This window comes from Cygnus olor, chromosome 2 (assembly GCF_009769625.2).
Source record: "Cygnus olor isolate bCygOlo1 chromosome 2, bCygOlo1.pri.v2, whole genome shotgun sequence".
In the NCBI taxonomy this organism is placed as follows: domain Eukaryota; kingdom Metazoa; phylum Chordata; class Aves; order Anseriformes; family Anatidae; genus Cygnus; species Cygnus olor.
In genome coordinates, this window is record NC_049170.1 from 14,265,682 (window position 1) to 14,288,705 (window position 23,024).

The 23,024-nt window shown below is 37.7% G+C and overlaps 1 long non-coding RNA gene across 1 annotated transcript in view; it reads right to left on the minus strand.

The window, feature by feature from the left end:
- LOC121065698 overlaps positions 1-21,827 on the minus strand; it is a 35,495-nt gene extending 13,668 nt beyond the window's left edge. The window contains exon 1 of the long non-coding RNA XR_005817263.1: positions 21,728-21,827. This is a non-coding gene — a long non-coding RNA (uncharacterized LOC121065698). The remainder of the gene's footprint in view (positions 1-21,727) is intronic.
- Between the last annotated feature and the right edge of the window lie 1,197 nt (positions 21,828-23,024).

Here is a 23,024-nt window from a genome sequence, read left to right on the forward strand (position 1 = left end):
GTAGCAATGGAAAAAAAAAGTATATAGAAATAATGGGTTGGATGAGTATATTATGAAAGGATTGCTCCTATTAGGGGATTCAGGGCAAATAAGAGTCAAGATAAAACAAGTTATGGTGAAAAGCTTGGAGAATTTGTAGTAGTTCCAATATCTTTGCTTCCATCTTCTAAATTGCCAATTGTCAAATGTCATTACTGGTCAGGGTGTAGCTGCTTATTTGATTATACTGTAGCTGTCTTCCTGGAGTGTGAGCATGTCCGTGTATAAAATCATAAAATGTGCTTCTGCAGGTGTAAAAGTGCAGAAAGCATGAAGGTGATAAAGTATTTTGTTGCCTTTTTTATACATAGATAATATGCATCTACAATGTTATAACAAAATACTGTTCGCTTTTATTTGTCCTTAAAGAATTTGTAACTGCTTGTACTCCAGTAGTTACCGAGAGTTCTTCCACAGTTTTAATACTAATTTATGATGAAGCATACCAAATGAACCACAAGTTATTTAAGAAATTAAATAAGGAAACTTTTGAGGTTTTAGCAGGCAAACAGACTGGAGTGAGGGTAGTCTGATGTAAATGAATAGACAGCTTCAATGAAAATGAAAGAGAAGAAAACTCCCTCCTGGGGTTCATTATGCCTCTTGAGCTGTTGGTAGTAAAGTTAATTTTTAAATGCTTTGAGGTGATTAAGAACTCAGGCATCACTCTAAATGTAAATAAGTCCTGTTTCATTTCCTTGCAGTTAACTGATTGCAGCAGTCACCAGCTACTTAGTTTGCTGATGTATTTGAGATCCATAGTCTAGTTCATAATTAACCCTCTTCATATGAAGTGAAAATGCTAGCAAGCCTGGTCTTGAATGTACATAACCAGAATATGACAAATTCACTCACAAGAGAAAAAGAATGTTTATATTTGTAAATAAGAGGGCACTAGTTGAAATAAAAGTATCACAGAATGAAAACAATATTAAAAATGAAAATTTGCTTCCACAAACACTGAATGCAGTTTAAAAATACAACAAAAATAGATGCAGTTTTGAAACTTCAGCTTAAATAGATGAATTATTCATATTAATTTATCATATTTATACACAGCTGGACCTCCTCTACCCCACCAGGTCTAGTAAACAGAAAATGTCAATAACTTGTATATGAATATCACATACAAATGAAAAATCCCAGCTTGTAATTCATTCTTGTAATGCATATATACACACACTTAAGATTTAACAGCAATAAACTTGTTCAAGACAGTGACTGGGACCTACCAAATCTGTATTCTCATTCCCAACCTGTCTCAAGATTGTTTCATGGCTATGTAAATGTTTCAGAAGAGACTATTGCTGTGCACTGGTTTGTAATTATCTAGACTAGGACATGCTAAACTGTAAGCAATCAAAATCTCTCTACTGGGCACTAAAATACTGAGACAATCAACAGTCACCTCTGAAACATTGGCCTTAAAGTACCTTATACTTGCAAGGGGACAGCTACATCTCCCTTTCTTAGAAGACTGAGGTTAAATTCAACCACAAGTCTGAAGTGTTTTAGTAATTCATTTCTAATAGATGTGCTTCATATCTATCCTCCTTTAATCTTGATCATTCTTGTGATATAAGTTTAAAAAAAAACATGCCTGTAAAAGCTGAATTCAGGACTTCTACACTTCCAAACTTACAAATGAAATCAAATGACAATTAAACAGAACTTTTATTTCCTCACATATATCAGTCTGTCAGGAGTTTCCCACATCCCACCAGGTAGTTGGAGACTTGGATTTGGTCTGAAGATCCAATTTTCCTATTTCAACCCAAGGGTGACTGGTATGGAAGCCAAGAAGCTCTCAAGGCTGACACACTGACAGGTAACATCCTTCCCACTAAGGTTTCCAAAGGTACCTGGTTACATGCCCCAGTCTTTGCAGTTCTGATATGACGGCAGAATAAGTTGTGTTTTCTCAAAAAATCAGTTTTAAATCAGAAATTGTGAACCTACACCAGTGTCTCCAGGTCTCCCCAGGACACAACAGACAGCTAATGCTACACACAGAAAACCTCTGCATCCTTTACTCGTGTGACTTGTCCTAGCTAATATGAGCCTTTGTACTCCATATCAGTTGTTTCAAGCTGATTTAAGGTATAAATATAAACACCCAAAGGTCCCATATACACACCACTGCAATGGTAGTACATTCAATAAAGAGCAAAGGTATAGGTTTTGTTAACAATAAAGGTATGCGAGACAAAAGATGAAATATCACTATTGTCCAAGTAATAACCCAAAGCTCAAGAACCTTGGGTTCAGCTCCAAACTCTTATAGCGAAACACTTTTTTCAGCTGGTGTCAAGTTTCTTTATGACCCACGAAGGCATCTGACATTTGTCAAAAGATGCTTTAAATAATACAGATGTTTCAAGGCATCCTGCATTTTCACATGTGTATGACATGTTTAGTCAAACCAGAGATAAACTCACCCTTAAAATAAATAAATAAATGGATAAATAAATAAATAAATAAGCCTTAAATTCCATTTATTCATTGAATACTGCAAGTATTGTCAGAGGAAAATGTACACAAAATATACATGAAGTTTTCATAGGCTCCCTTTAAACCAAAAAGCAAAAAAATTTCACAGCTGTTGGGTATACTTTTGCCTTACAGAGAAAAAGACTGTGCATCTAACCACAGCTAATCCAGAAGGATCAAAGGGAAGTAAGCAGCCAGTGAACTAGCAAGAAACTCATAATTTCCCAACAAATAACAAAACTATAAAGTCTTTATAAATAAACTCTGCAAAGATGCATTTGTTCTTTTCCCAGTATTGATATTTAACACTTTTAACCCTGTGTGGCTAAATGAGGAGGAAAGAGAAATTTCCTAAACTCATCAAGATAAAGAACTCTTAAAACAGCTGTCAGTCTGGGCTTAGCTGAGCACCAGCTAGAATCCTATTTCTGCTCTTAGAGCTTCATAAACTGTCAGTAAATTTGCTGAAATAACATTGACTCTACCCATTTTGGAAACAAGATCTTTTCAGTGACTTGCTCCGAATTTCCATTCTCACACTGAAAAAAAGTTCTCCTCAACATTGTTTTCAGATTAAATATTCATTACAGTTTTGTCTTCTAAACTTTTTAAATTCAAATGAACAGCTGGGTTTCTAATACTTTCCTTCCAGAAAAAAAACATAATGCAATAATATTTGGCTAATGAGTAAGTCTTTCACTACATTTTAACTCTTAGCTTTTACATACATTAACAGCAGGACAGTTTCTTTTCTCCCCTGTTCTTCTACAACTCTTAAAGCAAATTACAGCAAGTATTATTCATGCCTCACTTTCCAAACTTTATACCTGTATCTGGAAAAAGAGGGAGGTGACAGAGGTTGATCTAGTCTTTTATTAATGTCAGGGAGCTTCAAGGTAGATCTATTGAGTGGGGGCAAAGCATTGTTATTGTTCTCAGTAAATTGTGGCATGTCCCATCAGTCTTGCAAACAAAAATTCTCCAGTTGTTCACATTTGCTAAATAAAGGCTTTCTGGCCAGCTGCCTGCTGACAGACACTGAAAGGCAGTAGCTAGAAATATTGTACATCTCACAGGCACCCGCAGGGAAAGCAATGTCACCCCATAAGAAGGTTCACAGAATTTCCAAGTAGCAAACAAAAAGGCACAGAGAAATCACTAGAAAGCACATGTTGAAGGAATTGTCTGATTGCACAGTTATATACATATATTATTATAAGGAAGAGTTGGCTGTAGCATCTCTAGCAGGTAAGATTTTTTCTTCTTTTTTTTTTTTCTATATTCTAAATATGGTGGGATTCAGATTATATTTAAAAAGCTATGTCATCTTTGGAAGTTAGGCTTGAATATTCCTGTACATGGGTATGTGCATTCAATGACTGTGAATATGCAAACTGATCTCTGGTTATAACCAGAAGTTAATCTTTGAAAATAACTCTCAAAGCAAGGTAGTACCTGCAGGACAGCACATTTCAATATTCATTTTTGCAGTCACAGCAGCTGCCTGCTTCTGCACTTGAAACTTAGGCCCTCTGCACAGTATGTTAACCAACATTTAAGAATTCTACATTAATGCCCTTATTTGAACTGTAGGCACATTATAAGTTCTCTCAAAGGCCACAGCCACATAATATTACCTATTAACAAATGTGGATTTAGAAAGGTAATTTCCCGCTTACCAGGAATCTTATGAAAACTCTCAGCAACTATAGCATTAACCTCCTTGAGAAGGTATGCAGGCAAAGCAGAGATTGTTTTGTTCCTTTTGTTCTTAATCTTTCACCAAGTTTCACTTTTGTGTACTGAATGAGAACAGGCTCTTTGCTTGGGAGCTCCCCACCCCTCACCTCTCCTCCTCCCACCACCGCCCTCATCCCTTCTCAGAGAGGAATGGTCACCTTCACTGCTCTCCTCCCACCTGGCTGGGCAGCACAGTCCTGAAGCTGTGGGCAAAAGGATCTATGGAACACAGATGAATGCTGAAGGAGTGGAGGGCCACCCAGCACCTTGGCACTGGAGACTGGAGCCCCGTGGCATGTCCCACGTGGCCATAAGAACTGGGCTTCCCACAGCAAACAGTGATTCTCAGGTTTGGAGCGGGAGACTTACTGATTGTTAAAAGCAAATGGTCTTCCCAAAAGCAATGTCTTTGTTTTAAACATTTAGATTATTAAAACAATCCCGTCGTCTCATGTAGAGGTGGAAAAGAGGTCTAACCAGTTCTGAACATTTGCAAATGGCAACTGCTATGAAGTGGATAAAACCACAGTAAGTGCTGGCACTTTGGCGTAAGTGAATGAGATCTTTCACAATACTTAGGCATGGATTACAGCTTTCTTCTTGGTACCACTTCCGTAATGCAGCCTTTCCCATGTCTCAGCTGTCTGGGATAACAAGTACTTCTTCAGACAAGTACCACAGAAATTAATATTGAAATGTATAGAGTTACACAGCGTCCCACTAGCAGGACAGAAGCGCACAGTCTTGACACAGTGCTCACGTTTGGCTTCACTCAAATGAAAATGCAGGAGGCTCAACCTCAGGAACTCACCCCAAAATTCAGGGCATTATCAGGTGCTCAGCAGCTCTCAGGATACAGAGAGGACTGCGCAGCCCAAGCCCACCCTGGCAGTCTGAGTGAAGATTTTAGCATCTTAATCTCAAAGCTTTTCAAACCCTGATCCTAACAGAGGTCCTAGGAGGCCCTTTAATTTTCTTACTGCTCAAACTCAATTTAATTTAGTTGCCTCTCTCCCCTCAGTCAAGTCAAAGACTCAGAGGGACTTAAGGAGAAATACAATCTTCTTTCATTAAAAGCAGGCTCTTATCACAGATCTTCTTGATTTGTATTATCCTGGCAATGGGGAGATCACATAACTAGGAGTGTTTATTTTCTATGAGGCAATTAAGGTTGAGAGATATGATTGTAATTCTATGTGCCTACTTGCAAAACTATGCACTCACATATACCTGGGCTGGGCCTGGCCACTGGCACCGGCTGCCGAAGTTACTTGTATGCACGTATCAAGGGTTTCATGAGGTCAAAGAGAGACCATTCAACCGAGCCTTGAAACCCTTGTCAGTGTAAACTACATTCTTATCAATTTGAGAAAAATATTGATTTCTGTATCACATTCCTCTTTTCCCAGCAAATCTAAAGAAAAGTAGCACTGAAAACTCATGATTACATGAACTATTGTCTGCAATTTAGAAGTCCTTCTCTTTCTATTTTTTTCTCATGTTAAATAGTTATTCACCTAAATTCATATCCTTTTTTATCTTTGATCATCCCAGTTCTGAACACCTGAACAATTCTAGATTGGGTTTGAATCGCTTCTCATTACTCAAGCTTATTGGCATAACAACACAGGCTGAGGAAATTGACCAAATGCTGCAGCCTGTAAAACCCTTACAGAACAGAAAGAATATTGCATGGAGAATACTATGACTTACCAAGTAAGGACAGCTACAACTGATGATTACAAAAACATCTTTCCATTGTGACTAAGGCCAAGCCCTTCCAGTAAAATATGCCAATTAGTATTTACCCTAGGCCAAAAAGACTGGTTCTTATCCTTCTCTGACACTATAAGTGACACTATAAGTATAGAGTGAGTGGAGGATGCTCAGGTTAGTTACCTGATATATGGGTATTTATTCAGTAAATCATCTGGCAAAACTAGCCTCTTTCTCAGATAGTCATTCAAGAACTGCTGATTATGAAAAGAATAAATTATACTGGGGGAAAAAAAAAAAAAAAAGCAAACATATTTTAAAACCCCTCAACTGGGGAAGGTGATTTCTTCTTCTCTTATCTCTCAAGAAAAGACTGAATGTAATAAGAGTCAGTATTTTCTTCCATCGGCATGCTGTTCTCAGCTACATCTAATCTTTCACATCTGTTCGCTCATTAACCCTTAAAGTTAAAAAACCTGAAGCGTGATATAGCTCTTCAGTAACTTCACTGTTTGCAGTTGGAATCATAAAAATTGGAAGAACTTACTAGGTAAACTGGTTCTCTATCACTTTCATTTCAACTCACTAAAATCTGATACAGATTGACCCATTTCTTTCCCAGTTACTGGGCAGTTCCTGCTTATCTGAATTCTCCCACTCTCAATAACTCATACCTGAAGCAGCTGGATGAAGGCGAACCCAATAAAGACTCACAGCAACAAGAAGCTAAGCATCCTGATGTATTTTTAGACCTAGGACAGAGACCCTTAGGACAGAGAATCTATACTACTGCTAAATGTTTCTCTCCTTCATCCATCAGTGTCATTAAGCTCTCATTTAACATTAACTTCAAGGTAAGAAAAGTACTTAATCCTCACCAATGTCCACAGAATCTAAAAAACTTGCACTACATCTTATATTGTACAACAAGAAATGCTACTCTTATATCAGATGTTTCCCACATTCTACAATAATATCTAAGGGAATACTGAATAAAATAAAAATATTAACATTATGTACAAGATAACTTATGACTGATATCTAGAAGATTGACTAAAACTTCTGGATAAAGATTATGGCAAAATTATCACCCACTCAGCGTACTGGGACTTCCACCATCAGGGTAAATTTCAAGGGCTAATGCAAGACTGCAAGGTAAAACTCTCAGGAGCCTGACTACCTCCTGCTACTTTGTCTTCTCACACAGATGGTTAGCAGCATATGTGTATATGTGTTGGGATGCTTATACACTCCCACAAAAAGAATTTCAAAACTCTGTATTGCACATGAAAAATAATAATAATAATATAATCCAGATGCAGGAGATTTAGTTATATCAGTTAATGTGGATCTGGAAGGCAGGATGCTGTGTGCAACCCACAGGATGCAAAGACTAAATGGAAATGAGATTAGCAGAGTCTGTCTCTAGAGGCAAAGTGATTATTCAGTCAAAATAATTATTCAAAAACAGCAGAGTCTCTGACAAGTCAAAAAAAAAAAAAAAGATGGAGTGAGGGTCATAGGGAGACTGTGCATTGTTTACATATTTATAAACAAACAGCATGGAAGCAAATAAAGTGTAAGGTCCCTGTCACAGCAACTGAAATTACGTATTTACCAGATAGTGAGAATTACTGAGGTGAAAATGTACTGGGAATGGACAAAGCATAAGAATGCAGAATGACAAACAGCCCCGTGTAGAAAAGTCAGAAACCTTCTGACAGGCATGGAGCAGTAACTGCCATTTCCAGCAATACAGGCAGTAGGAATAGAGCATCATGGAATCATAGAATCCCCAAGGTTGGATCAGTACTTATCAAATAACGTTTAATACTGGGGAGAAGGGGGCAGAGTAGGGAGTGGATGCCAACACTTTATCATTAAAAGGGATTAAATAAGGATTACTGTTCATTTCTTAAAATTACAAAGTTAGCGGCTCCATTCCTATTAGAATGTCTTCAGTTTTCCAGTGAACTGTTATCTACAGTTTTTACAGCTACTGGTTTATAATTGTTTCACATAGTGGCCCAGTTACAGGTGGCCATGACTAAATGTTCCTCCTGAATTAGCCTCTTGTGTACTAGCCGTTATTCCCAGACAGGAAAGATAGAGCCTGACTCTTCTCTCATATTCACACACGTTTTGATTTGATGTAAGTCCGATGTCTCACTACAAGTGTTCTACCTGTACAAGTGGAAGAAGACTCCAATCTGCTCTTTCAATTAACTTTTCAAGATAAATATTTTCTCCCAAATACTAACGATATGCAGAACCTGGAAAAATGACCAAGTGATGTTTGTAATGAAGTTTTCAAAAGAATAAATGATTCAACTATTGTAAGCATAAGAATAAATTGGCTATTTACCATTATGCAGTAAATGAATGCAGACGGACAAGTGAACTTTCATGTGTATTTTTATGTACACAGCATTATAGGTGTGGATCAACCTTGACACTTCTGTACATAATAAAACTTTACTTATGACCACACAAAAGGAAAAAAAAGGGGAGAGGGGGACAATAAAGTATCATTCATCCCTCTCCATCCCAATTCAATCCTAATAAAGAGAGTAGGAGGGGATGGGTAGAGAACGTTATTCAAATAGATCAGGATAAATACTGGATTTTATATAGTTAGTTTAAAAACAATTAAAAAACATAAACATAAAACTTGTCATATGCATATATACAAGACTTATAAAGTCCGCCTTTAGAGTTACATCATGAATTTTATTTCAAAGAGCTTTGTGGACCTTTCCTTTCTAAGGCAATTTTCCTCCTTGCACAGGAATACTGTAGTAACAAGCAATGCATATTGGAGAAGAGACTGTGTTGTTTTCTGTCTGCACAGCACAATGGAGTCATTACTACCTTATAAAATGTCAGCAACCTGTAAGATATTTCTCTTTCCCCTTCCTAGTAAAATGATAGCAGATTTGCACCACCAGATTACATCTTTCCATTGGACTGTACATTGAAACTTTTACTCAGCTGTTATTGTTCATATATTCAAGATATTAAATGGCAAGGGTGACTGAAAAAATAATCACAATGGAGGAGGACTTTTTAATGACAGCAGAGCAAACTGAACAGTCAGTCTGACACTGTAGTATTAGGATATTTTTAAAACTGCTTATGTTAATCCATTATGTCAATGAAGGAGGAAGTATATGCAAAGACTATTAGCTAAAATCACCTGCAAAAGTTTTATATTCACAACTGATACTGTTCCCAACCAAAGCTGTGAGCTGAGCATTACCTATTACTGATATCCACTGTGCAACTGGGGACTCCTCCTCTTTTTCCTAGGGACACAACGGTTTTCAGTGCTCCTCATCTGCTAGCATCACTGGAATTTCACTTTATCCTACTTCAGAAAAATCAAGTTCACTAATACATAATCTAGTATTATGACTTCAGATTAAAAAAAAAAAAAAAAAAAAAACAGAAAAACACTGTAGATTAAACAGAAAGATACAATAGGACTAGAAAAATAATACTTCCTCCTGACTGCTCTGTCTCTTCCTTTCTAAGATGGCCATTCTCTTTGTGAGAAAAAAAAAAAAATATCTATTTGAATAAGCAAATAGTGGAGAGGCACAGTTGGCCTTCTGTGCATATAAGTGGTCTAGTTGAGCAAGAAATGTTTCAAAGACCTTGAGTGCAAGTCTTTGTTTATTGAGAATAAGCAATCAATCAGTCAGAGCACACAACAAGACCTTGTTCAAACAATGGATAATGATGAGTGCCTTAGTCACACAGCTGAGATTGGACAAGCAAGCCTGACATTACCCACAAAAAGGCAATGTCAACAGCATAAAAGTCACAGAATAGGAGAGTTCAGGGAGGTCCCAAGCACAGGAATGTTAACATACATTGAAATGGACAGCAGGCTTTCTTGACATTTCTCTTAAACAAAAAGTTTATTTTTTAAAACTATCAAAACTGGCCTTGGAAACTAGTTTAAATAAATCCTCTACATTCCATAGAACTATGACTTAAGGCCCACTTCTGTTAGATTAATTTCGTGAGTTTAATAGTATCAAGATTATTTTTTCTTCCTGTATGTATTTGTACATGTTTTCCAGATTTCATTTACAGCAATTGCCCCTGTTTATAAGTTTCACTGAAAGCAGGCCAAATGTGAACAGCACAGAAGAGAAACAGTCCACATCATTAAGAAAAAATTAATGGAAATCTGGTGCAAAACAAGAACTAATTATTCAGTGAAATACATCTCTTTCCACATCTCTTTCCAGCAGCTTTTCAAATACAGTTTTCTCTGTATTTCAAATGAAATTCTAAGAACTCACAAATTTTGTAGCTGGTAGATCCTGACAGTCTCCTGATTACATAGTGATGGATGAACTTGCACTATTTACACAAGAATGGGGGGGATGTCTGGTGAGAGAAGAGAGACCAGATATGCAGAACAATTTCACATCCTTGAGTTAATGAACAATAACAAGATGAGAATGTCATTTGTTTCATCAGCCTGCAAAATATATTTGAAAACAGATCTTGGTTCAACATAAAATGTATGGATCTGCTTTACTCACTGTTAACTACAAATCTTAGCACATGTAGTCTTCATTCTCCCACATTTTCCTGAAAGTTAGTAGAAAACTTCAGATTAGCAAAACTATTTGAGTGTGAGGGTTTGCAAGACCATAAGACTGTGTCAGCTGTCATGTAAGACACCAATTGATAAGCCAGGCTGTTACTGCTAACCATTTCTGCACTGCATGCCAAGAGTCCATTCCTCAAACCATTAGCTGGTCATGTAAGCTGATTTTCTTGAGACCTTGCAGAACCTTTTTTTTTTTTTTTTTTTTTGTTATGTGGCTACTGAAACTCATTTATTTAAAAAAAAAAAAAAAAAAGTCAACCAAGAACTTACTTGTTGCCAATGGAAATTATCTGAAAATAATCTAGAATATAGCATGTTTTTATTTTTTTTTTTGATAAATTGAGCATTCCTCTGGCTACAGAAACAGAGGGCATTGCATCTCCATAAATAAGCATGTCTTATCTTATTTATTTTCACATATACAAGAGAGACAAATGCTGGAAATGGAAGTCTGAGGTATATTTCACAGCAGACAGAACCAGGATGCACTTCCCTCTCCTGTGCTGCACTTGGACAAGGCCCCTCCTTCAGCCGCTGTTATGGCTATGAAACATTCATTTTGCTCAGGTAGAAAAGAATTAAATTTCAGATTGACCACTGCATTCAACTGCTCCTTTTGTCCAACTGGGAAAACACTGTGCTGAATTTTAAATGAAGTGGCTTTGGTAGACTTTCAGAGTGTGAACTGTTTGATGCCCTCTGCACCCCAGGGACTGCACAAAGGCAACAGGTTTTTGGCTGCTTGAGATTTCAGTGGCTAAAGGGGCAAAAGCAATGAAAACAGACTGTGCTTTGTTAATTTTCCTCCATTTAGAAAAATATATATCACATGAGGAAGCTACTACATATGATAGATCTAGGGAATTTCTTGTTAACTATATACTGTCCTTCAGTTGTTTTGAAGCATTGTATAGATTGAAAGACAGAAATATACACTTACAAAGGGTTCCTATTCACTCAAGAACTATGGCTACTTTTTCCGAGACTTTGTCTAAGGGGCTTTTTTATTCCAAGCTTTTTTATTGTTATTCTGAGGTATAAGAGTAGTTTTGGTGAGATACGATTAATCTGATCCATAATCAGCTCTCTGAGAATTTTCCACAAAGATGAAAGAAAACTATGGCTAAAATACTTTCAGTTTCAGACCTCTCTTTTTTTCTTATCTGGTTATAGAGCTTTCCCAAAGATTAGCATGACACACTCTAGCAAGCAGGTAACCTACAACAGGGCAGATGAAAATTTGGATGCACTGTCACATTCTAAAGGTAGTGGACAAAAGTTCAAAGTCAAGGAGGTTGCTAGTTGTGTTCCTGGTTGAAGGTTGTATTCCTGAACCAAAGGGGAGCTGATACTAATATCTCCAACAGTGTGCAGGGATGAAGGAATGGGAAAGCATGTGGCTGGCACTCAGCTGTGTGCCCCTTGGGAAGCTGTAGCTTCCTAGCTAACAGCTTGCAAGAGAAGCCTGGGCAAAGCATGCAGGATATGTCATACTATGCTACATTAGCAAAAAAAAGCATAGCCAAAAAGACAAAGGAATGACTGCTTCTTCCTGTCACTTGAGAGGTTGCATAGGTGTCTAGTTCGGGGCTTACCAGTAGAAGAGTTTATTTTGCAAACTGTAAATAGTCCTGAGAAATACCATTTAGTTGGGGCTGGAGCAGACAACATTCAAGGAGAGGCTGGTGGAACATGTTTGTTCGAAGTAGAGACGAGAATGGCATGGGAGAACCTAATTGCAGTCTTCTGCTACAGAACAAGAGGTAATCACAAGGGTGGAACCAAACTCTTCTCTGAGGTGCTCAGCAAGAGGCAATAGTCACAACAAGTTGCAGCAAGACAAGTTCTAATTGGACATAATGGGAAAAAAAAAAAAAAAAAAAAAAAAAAAAAAAACAGAGTGATTAAGTACTGGAAGAGGTTGTCCAGGGTGTGGTGGAATCTCAGTCTTGGGAGATTTTTGAAACTTGACTGGACAAGGTCCTGAGCAACCTGATTTAAATCTGAATTATGCTTGCTTTGAGTTGGACTAGATGACCTCTGGAGGTCTCTTCCAATTTTCATTATTCTATGATTCTATGAATTGCTAAATCTCTTTAACCCAATCTCATTCTTGTGGGCATAGACATCTTAGAAAGACACAGATGGACTGTGGTCCTTCTGTCATGCCATCTGAAAGCACAAGAGATGGTCACCTCCAGGAGGCTGGGTGCAGTAGCAGCATGCAGCAAAACCTTCTGGAGAATCAGACAGTGCACTTCTACATATCCAACCTCTTGTGAAGTGCACTGTGAAAAGCACTGAATATTGTTAGAGCTTGTGTTGAGCCCAGAAGAGTTTACTATTTGCTAAAAGAAGACAGCAAAGCAGTTTGCCCAGAAGACCTGTGTGCTTGGAGCCTGTCCTGATGTCACAAGTTTCTTTTAATAACCTCACTGAATCTCACTGGGAAGTCAGAATGAGACTGTCTTCATTATTACTCAGAGTGCATCCCGGTGAGGTCCAAGTCCTTTGGACAGCTTTATAATATAAATATTTATTAATCTGAGTTACTATAATAGCATAGCGATTTACAGTCTGTGAGAATAGCTCTCTTTTGGCCTCCTCCCTGCAATTTTCTACAACTGGAAGTTGTTCTTTCCTTCACATCGCCTCACTGCCCTCTGAACTCCCCTTCACCTCTGTCCATCCTTCCTGTACAACTGGCCTTAGACTCTAACCTCAGTTCACTTCTCCACCCTGCTACTGCTTCATGCACTCCCTCCTCAGAGCAGCTGGTCTGAGAGAGCACTCATTAGGTTGGCATTTGTATGGATTTCACATGTTGACTGTCACTCCTATCATTCTTGGTACCACTTTCTGCATTGTTTTGCTTTGTCTGTTTAGATTTTGCATCAGACCAGGTGCTCAGATATTCATGGGAATGGGTATGGTGGAAAAAAAAATTATAGCATATGGCATTTTAGAGCATAACAGGAACTTCATACCATCACCATGAATGTCTAGGGAGTTAGGTGAGTGCAAACTTCAGGAATTCACAGGGCCAGGCAAGAACCCATGGAGTAGAAGCAATGAGATATATTTGTAAATATAGTAAATTGCCCTTTTGTTGAACTGGCCTTATGCTGTCTCTCTGCTCGTGCATGGCAGCACCAAACAGAAGGGGTTCATCTTGGCTTGAAGAGGAATGAAGAAAGCTCTCCCTTCTGTAAGATGCAGGGACTGACACAAGTTTATTCGTCTTTCTCATACAGTGTACTCCACTAACACACAATCAAATGCTACTCTCTTTGATTAGAGGGTTTTCTTACTGCTTTTAAAGGAAAAGAAACCACAGCTGATTAGTCAACATTAAGTTTGTGGACTTACCTCTTAATTGGCAAAAAGATAAAAGCAGCAGTCCTGTGAGTCCCCAGATTAATGCAGCCTAGCAGATTAGAGCATCACAGCTGTGACTGATGTACATTGGGATAGCCATGAGTTTCAGATGAAGCTTTCTGCATGATGGAGATATTCAGAAATTTTCTCTTTCAATTTTCCTGGTCTTCCATGATGGGAGAGATTACTTTGCAATGTGCCAAGGCACTACCACAGTCTGTCCCTTTCCTCTCCCTATCCACTAATTATTTGGTTATGACAATTTTATTCTCTGGCCAAAATCATGTGAAATCATCTACCTCTTCATACACCACAGCAAGAAAACACCCAGACACATGCTTGTCATGTATACACGCAGACACAGGCATACGAGAGAGGATGATATATAAGTCTCATCTTCTTAGGAAATCTAGCTAAACAAATTATACCAAAGAGATGGAGCAGAGAGTAGATTTACTAATCAAACAGGTCGTTGGGGGTGCTTTTTGTATGAGTAGATTTGTGGATTTGTGACACATAATAGTACTTGCTTTTGGGCAACAGGACATTTCCAACACTCATACCTCTACTCATGTTTTCAACACTTGTACAGCATATGTACATCACTACCAAAGCTCAGGCATTTCTCATTTTGAGTCCAGGCTTCCAGTGAAGATGGCAATACATAAATACAATCATTTAAACTGCTTTACACAGTCCATGAATGTAATCAATTGTACTTTGCACCTATCAGTCTGTCAGTTGTTATAATCACAGCAACTTTTGAACAATAAACTTCTAAAAACATCCATCTTGTAGGTTTTGAAATAAATACAACAGGATGTTAATAAACTCCAGGGAAAAAAAAATCAGGTTTCAAACTCCTACACATGTTCACAGTTGTATTTTTAGGTTGTATATAATAGACAGCAATCTTTGTTTGGAAGCCAACACACACTTCCCCAGTGAACTGCAGGATACACATAAATAATCAGGGCTGGAGAAAGGTCATCACAGGGCTAGAACTGGGGTTAGCAACAGCACCATGCAAACTGATTGTTGAGAAAGCCTTAAGCAAAGCAAATCAAGCTAAGTGCAACATGATTGACTGTGCTGAAAGCTAAAAAGACTTAATCTTAAGGATGATCCAACCTTGAACTTTATCATTCAACAAATTTTATTAACAATTGACATCTACTGGAAGAAGTTACACAGTTGAGCTATAGCTCAAGGGAATAAGAATATGAATAAAAACTGAGGACCATTTAATAAGGTCCAAGGACCACCAGCTGAGCTCACAGGAATCAATAATTAAGATCTTGGTCCCAAAGTCTCCTTATTGCTGCAGTAGACATCATATTAGTGGTATATGTTGACTTGTAATTCAGCATTCCTGAAAATGTTTCCCTCAACTTTTGGAACATAAAATGTCGTTCACAGCAAAAAGAATAGATATATAGATAGATAGATAAGGTTTCATCAAAAGCTACTTGTCTGAAAGCTCAATTTTTCTATCTGAAAATTGAATTATTTTCATTTCTATGCACATGGGAACTATCTTGTGGTCATGTCATTATCTCATTTGCCTTGATGAGCCAGAATCCCTGTGCACATTTACCTGCACTATACCTTAAGCCTAGGGGCTCCCATGCTGCAAGCCAGAACGTCTCTGCTCTACCAACAGGAGGAAATACCTTGTGAAAGACACATTTATATCTACAAAGAATGAACCCCTCACAGCAGCCCCACAGCACAAAGCATAGAGTATGCCAAGAGTCACTGCTTGTCAGGAGGAAAGGTAGCACAGGATAGAGCAGGAAAATCAGAGGTGTTACACACTTTGCAACTGAATTATTATATAGACACAGATTCCCAACACTGATGAGGAAACTAAGCTCCCAGATTTCCTGATGGATTCGTAAATATCCCTCAGGGACAACTGTAAAATGCAGTTACTCCACAACTGAACTGTAACTCAGCAGACCGAGTTTTAAATCTCACTCCAATCCATCCACAAAGTCCACTTCCTATCTGAAATTTCTTCTGTATGTTCCATATCAAGGAATATATTTGTTTATTTTTCTTTTCCTCAAAAGTTTCCTGTAAAGCAGATAAGACATCTTGCTTTGAATTCTGATGACATTTTTAATTAATACTGCATACTCAATCTTGTCTTAACATTCTTTTTGGTTTGGGTTTTTTAATTCTGGTCTGGGAGTTATATTTGATGGGATGCAACAGTTGTACAATAATACTGATTAAAGAAGCTCACTATTACAGGAATGTTATGAAACTTAGTTCACTGACGTTTTTAAAAACCATTTCACAATCTTAAATGAAAACTCTTTCATTTTAAGTAAAAACTAGTTATTAGGAGAAGAAAATGGAAGAACGTCTTATGAAATAATTCATAGGAAAAACTACAAAACAGAGGATCTGTGAAAAGCTTAGCTAGATGAGGACCCATTTGTAGCTCCTTTAACAGAATTAGAGAGGCTAATACCATATGCTGGAGTGTGATCTCATTTACCTGAACTGCACTGATGGGAACTAAGTTACTCCTGATTTACACCAACATAAACAAGACCAGAATCAAAGTCATGCAGGAGCCCTAAGGGTATGCTTACAATGGGAAGAAAAGGAAAGAGCTCCACACTAGACAAACCCACCAGCCCAGGGGGATTCCTGGTTTGAACTGCTTACTGTATGACAATCACCAGTCCTCTGGCAAAACTGTCGCTTGGTGCATATGAATCCTTTCACTCATGAATAAAAATATTTCTCTTCCACATAGAATATATGAAGTCAGTGTTTGGGACGGGGTTGGTATGCAGTCATGGTCAGAAAATGATCTGGTAAAAGCAACTCCTTCCTCATTGATCAGTCTCATAGTCTCATTTCCTTCCCTTTTATTTTATTCTTTTATTTTTTTACATCCCCAGCAATGCAATGCTCGTGGTGAAACTTCATTTGCAGGCTACACAGGACTGCAGGACTTGCAATGGAGTTACAGCACACCTAGATGTGAAGAACAGGACTGGATTCAAAGGTGCACTTGCAGTTCTTGAATAAAAATTCAGTCTGCATGTGTCCAATGGAAAGGTCAGTCAGAAATAGACATGTATGCGGGCAAAACACTTTCTAGGGTGACTTAAAAGTATATTCAGTGCCATACAGGACAGAAGCTATTCAGGAGCTGTGTGGAACAGTAAGCCCCAATGAGCAATCTTTGCAAGGAAGCTTACAGTCCATGCAGATCCAGCTGCTTTCTGAAGGCACTGTTACTTTTGACACAGCTGCCATCTCAGCATTGAATCTGCAGTTTTCATGTGAGTATACATTTAATTCTTGTCACCTGTAGTAACTACCTGCTTCACACTGCGTAGAGATAGATGAAGTCCCTGTGCAGCTTTTCTGCCTCATGCTCCAGAACTCCATTTTGGGGCTGAGACTACAGAGCATGCTACGAGTATACCCAAACTGATTCATCCAAAAAGTACACCAGAAATCTGGGGCAAAGCCAAGTAATAAAGGCAGATCTGAAAAGATCTGTTCAAGTATCACTATTACAGGGCCGTTATTCTTCTCCAAAAACTGCCAAAAATTTGAGGCTGTATTTCAGATGCCTGACAATTGTTGTATCCCAAAGAGGATACAACACTGCCTTTTGCAATACAGTAGTTCCCTCGATATCTGTATGTGGCCAAGAAAAGTATTTCCTAATCCTGCCTATTGCACCTGCAACACTGACTTCAGTTCCTCTGCCAGCAGAGTAACCAGCTGGGGAGGAGCAACAAGGGAGTGCCATAGCAGAGACTGAGCCATAAGACTAAGACCAAAGCAGGATTCCCTACTTGCCATAATTTGGTTTTCTCTAAGTTAAAATGAAATCCTTTTTCCTTTCACTCTTCTTTTATATGTTATTTATTTTCTAATGCAGTAATCTTAGGTTCAGGTTCAACCTGCAATAGAGATGGAACAGTCAGCACACAAGCAGTCCCAAAACTGAAGAGCCTGTCTGGAGACAGGAAGTCCACATTGTTCCCCTTGGGTTATAAAGTAAGTTTTCCAACTCTTTCAGCATTTGGGTTTACTTGTTAGTTTTTTCTTTTTCCTAAAACTTCCCCAGTTTATCCTCCCTGAACTGTGAATACAACTGAATATTATATCCCTGAAATGAACATACAAAAGCCTGACACAGGGCCTATACTCCTGCTTACATAAAGACCATGTTACTGCTGTTGCCAAGGGCTCAACCCAGGAGCAATCATCCTATATCTCCCTTAGTTGTCTTCAGAGTGACTGCTCCTGGGACAATCCCTCTTCTAGTACACTTGGCTTCTAGTCTTTCTTCCAAAATAAAGTTGCCTGTTTCCAACTGCTTGTATGCTTTCTTATTCTTAGTTGGTGTTTTCCCAGACCTTGAGCTCTCTGCATCCTTTATTAGCAATAATTTAATTTTTTCTTCAGAATAAGCATAACCAGAATGGGGCAGGAATTAATCCCTGCAGGAGCACAACAGAGGTATCTTTGCCTGGTAACAATTTTTCACTTACAGTTGTAATTTGAAACCTAGTAATCAAACATAATAATTTTGTACCTTTCTCCTATCTTCATCAAAATGTCATTGGGTACTAAGCAACACATCTGAGAAATCTATCAAACAAAATTGTAATCTTATTTAAAAAGTGATTTTGAGAAGATTTCCAGGCTTCCAATCCATGCTGACTACATTAATTGCATTATTACCCCTGTTTATTTGTTAATTGATGCACTCTAAAAAATTCACCTGGTATTGAAGTCAGGCATTAAGTAACCTAAGCTTTTAAACATTGAGAAATGGCACTTAAATAGCATTTTAAAATATTTTAAATCTTGCAGTCCTTTGAAACTTTCCCAGCAGACTGACACATTTATAAATATCACTGGTGATTGAAAAATCTCTTCAGCCTCAGTTTCTTAAAATCTCAGATATATGTCATGAGTTCATAAAAGCCAAACGCAGTAACTACTCTCCCTTACTATTTCTTAAAATACTAAGAAAATTGAAAGTATTTTATATTATTACATGATACAAATTCATTAGCCCGCTTTTTCACCAATATGGACAAATACTCTTTTTTTCCTCCTGTGCCTTTTTTTTTTTTGTCAATGATATCAGTACCATCTCCTGTATTAACAGACCAACAACATTTTTTAGGATTCTTTTTGTTATCAAAGTGACTAACTTTCTCCCAGCCCTTAACTGTACTAGCCATTGATTTTTCCTTTTCTGATTTTTCTTCCCTTATTAATTTTCTATAACTTTAAACAACTACTTTGTATTCATTGATATCAGCTTATTCAATACTAAATACTATTCTGTTTATGAAGTTATCTAACTCCTTTTGTGCTCTTTTATACGTCATGAAGGTTTTTAGTTTGTTTGTTTAAGACAGACTTCTTTCTAAATTGTAGAAATGCCTTTTGGAGTATCTAATATTTTTCTTAAATCCCCCAGTTCTTTTCTACATTAGCCCTTTTTACAAATGAAGAACATTCACAAGTGCATGTCACAGTGCATATATCGCTACTCATTTAACCTACACTTCTATATGCAGTAATAAAATGTCCTTTTATATCTCATTGCTCACACTGAAGTCAGTCATGATAACACAATGTATTTTCCTTTATAAAAAAGTACTCAGTAAACTTTCCAAGAACTCCAAACCTTCTCTGATATGCCATGCTACCTTATTATCCTCACACTGAAGGTTCCTGTTCTTTATTTGCTAGACCCATATACTGCTATGTTTGAATCAAGGCAGTAGCAAGAAAGAGACAGATTTGTATCTTTTTTTCTTGTAATTTGCCACAATCCTCTTACTTTCCACCTTTCACTCTTTGTTTGTGGAGTTCTCTTGAGGTGAAGCCAATTGTTATCAACACAAATACTCAGAGAAAGCCAGACAGCTTCCTTACATATCTTGCTTACTTTTCACAATAATCTTTCTTTGTATCTAAGGTGTGATACACTGTGGCTCTGATTACACTAGCACAGCTATAAATCTATTTGTTTAAATGGAGTTTTCCCTCACATTATACAAATGTCAGAGCAGACAGCCCCATAATTTCATAGCACAGCAACTCGCTTTAGCTAAAATAGGTTTGTATTATTATTTTGTAAAAATCAGATGCTTTCATTCTGACCTAGATAAGTATCTCTTCCTCCTCCCTCCTTAAGACAACTATGAAAATGAGATTGTAAATCTCCTATGGAGAAGAGACTTGGACAAATCAATAATTTATGTTATGATTTTGAAAGACTTTCACCTTGAGGAAGTGCCAGCCCTACCATAATTCTGTAGATCTTGTTTGAAAATGTTTTCCATTACTAATCGAGAGAACCTTTTTTTTTCTTATTATTATTTATACAAGGCTCCTTTGATTTCCAGTGTGTGACACTTCAGAATGAAAATGGTGTCTGCATTAATTAAAAACAAAGATGAGGACTCTTACTTTCCTCCCCCCCTGCACTTAAAATCCAAGTAAAACGCTGGCAGGCAACACTCAGCATGTAGCGCTCTACTTCCAACCATGAGCCCCTTTTATAGATTTCTGTCATTCCAGCTGCTCCTGGCTAAAATCAGTGGTTGTAACAGAAAACCCGTTTTCTGTTCTTCCCAGTAGTTGGGAAGAAAAATGAGCAGTTAAGAGCCTAACAGGGGATAGGTACACGTGGCAATTAAATAAGCCTTCTACAGAGCTCAGGCAGAGAGCACGTCAGTCATACAGCTCCTACACAAGACCGTGGCAGTGTAAGGTGCATGCTGAGGCCTTTGGGGCATGGGGCGGGGGGGGGAACTTATAAATTTATGCCCAATGATCTTCCTTTAAACATTCAGAGCTTTCTCAAGTGCAGCCTGCCATGTCAATAGCTCACTTCCCCCGAATCTCCCATTGTTTCAAGAAGTCTTCATTATGACTGGTAGCAGCACATTCCAACCACTTGCTTATTTCCTTCCACAGGATCTTGTAGAGATTAGATAAGATTAGCAACAGTCACTGATTCTTGCCCGTTACACAACAAGTAAAAAACACTCAATCAGAGTATTAAACCAACTGCTGAGTAATAGCATGCCTAACTATGCATGTATAAAATACATACACGAGTGCTCCCAGAACAGTATAATATATATAATTGTGTAATAGATAGGTTCTTGTGGAAGTTCCACGTTTCCATTTTGGCCACTGGAGGCAGCTGCGATGTTGCTGAACCCTACCTAGAGACAGCAGAGGACCTTCAGGCCTTCTGGAAGTTGTAGATCCTGTATCTGACTGCTACACACCAACTAAAAATTATTCTCTTACATCTTCTTAGAAAACCAAATCTAAGATGTGTCAGAGGGCTAAGGAGTCTGTCCTAATAAGGTCAGCATGGAATATGTTTGAGAGAGAGAGAGAGAATAATTTTTTGGGATTGGATTTCCAGTGTTACTACCAACTTTGTATCACTGTGGACTCAAACTTTGTTAAACTAAACACCTTGTAGCATAATTTTACAGACTTTTGGGATGAAATTACTGGCTTTGTGCAGACATTTGCCTACTACTCCAAAAACCCCTTTTCACAGTTCGCTGTTACCACTATGCAAATAAAGCGACATATTCACCTATTTTTGATCACAATCTGAAGAAACCATTATTTATGGAAAGTGATGGGCAAAAAGGAGGAGGAGAAGGAGAGGGAAAGGGAAAGGGAAAGAAAAACACATACACGCCTCATTTAACTTCCTCAGACTTCCCAGATCTTGACATAGCTTTATGTTATGGTTTTGCACCACTAACATGTCAGGACATCACGTCACACAGGGCACAGATCTAAAACAAAATCCAGAATATATTTAAACAGAACACAAAACATTTTTATTTAAATATCATTTTCATTCACAATTAAAAGCACTGTAAGTAATGGATGAACAGATAGGATTGCAAAGAACTTCATGCTCCCCGATCAGTTTAAGATTATTTAACCCTTATCTCAAGGTAAAAAAGAATAACTATTAGCTTTTTAATAACATCAAAAAAATGATCAAAACTCCTGATACACACCAAGAGTTATACAGGGAAGGATAATCCCATTTAAAATAATAAATTAATTTTAGAATCCTCAAAGCTCTAAATATTCACATGTAGAAACAGGGAACTACATAGCTCAGACTACTTCCTAACTCCTAGTCTTACTTACTCCAACCCCTTTCTCATACTTGAATTTTTTTTTCCTTTTTCCTTGCCTCCCCTCAACCTCACAAAGCAGTTGATATATTCACATATTTACACAGCATTCATGGCAGCAACTCTGTAAGTAATACAAACTGATGAATATGTAACATGATCTTAAAAAATGCATGTGAATTATGCAAAAGCATCAATTTAATGAGTATTTTCATTTTGTCCCTGTATTGTATTGAAGGGTCAGTTTCTCTAACAAAAGGCATCAGAATAAATCACTTCTATTCTGCAACCTAAATAATTCAGCTGGCTAAACAAGAAGAATTATTTGAAATTAGTCAAAGCACTGTAATTCTTCTAACATAGGATGGGATGTGGTGTGCCTTTTAAAATGCCAGGACATCCAGTACAGTTTGGCAGGCCATCAGAGGTCTTAATTGTGAAATAAGAAGTAAGCTTCCATCTTAGCAGCTAGCAAACAGAAACTTTTTAAGAACCTTTACTGCATCTAGAAGATTGTCATAACAATTATTCATTTTGATTTCTGGAACTGAAGTGATCATGTTAATATTTTGCAGGATGTAAAAACAAACAAACAAAAAAAAAAACGTGCCAACATTTATCATGCCTTTGTCATTTCGCTTGCTCATTATCATAAAAGTGTCTTTTGTGCAGACACTTTAAGGGTGAGAGAGATGGGCTTTCATTTGTGCAGTGGTGCACAATGAATATTGATATAGGAACTACAGGTATACTAGAAATGCTCATTCTGAAACCTCACAGATTGCTGCCTTCGGGTATCGCCTATTATATCAACTGCCAGTCATTGTGGCAAGACGGAC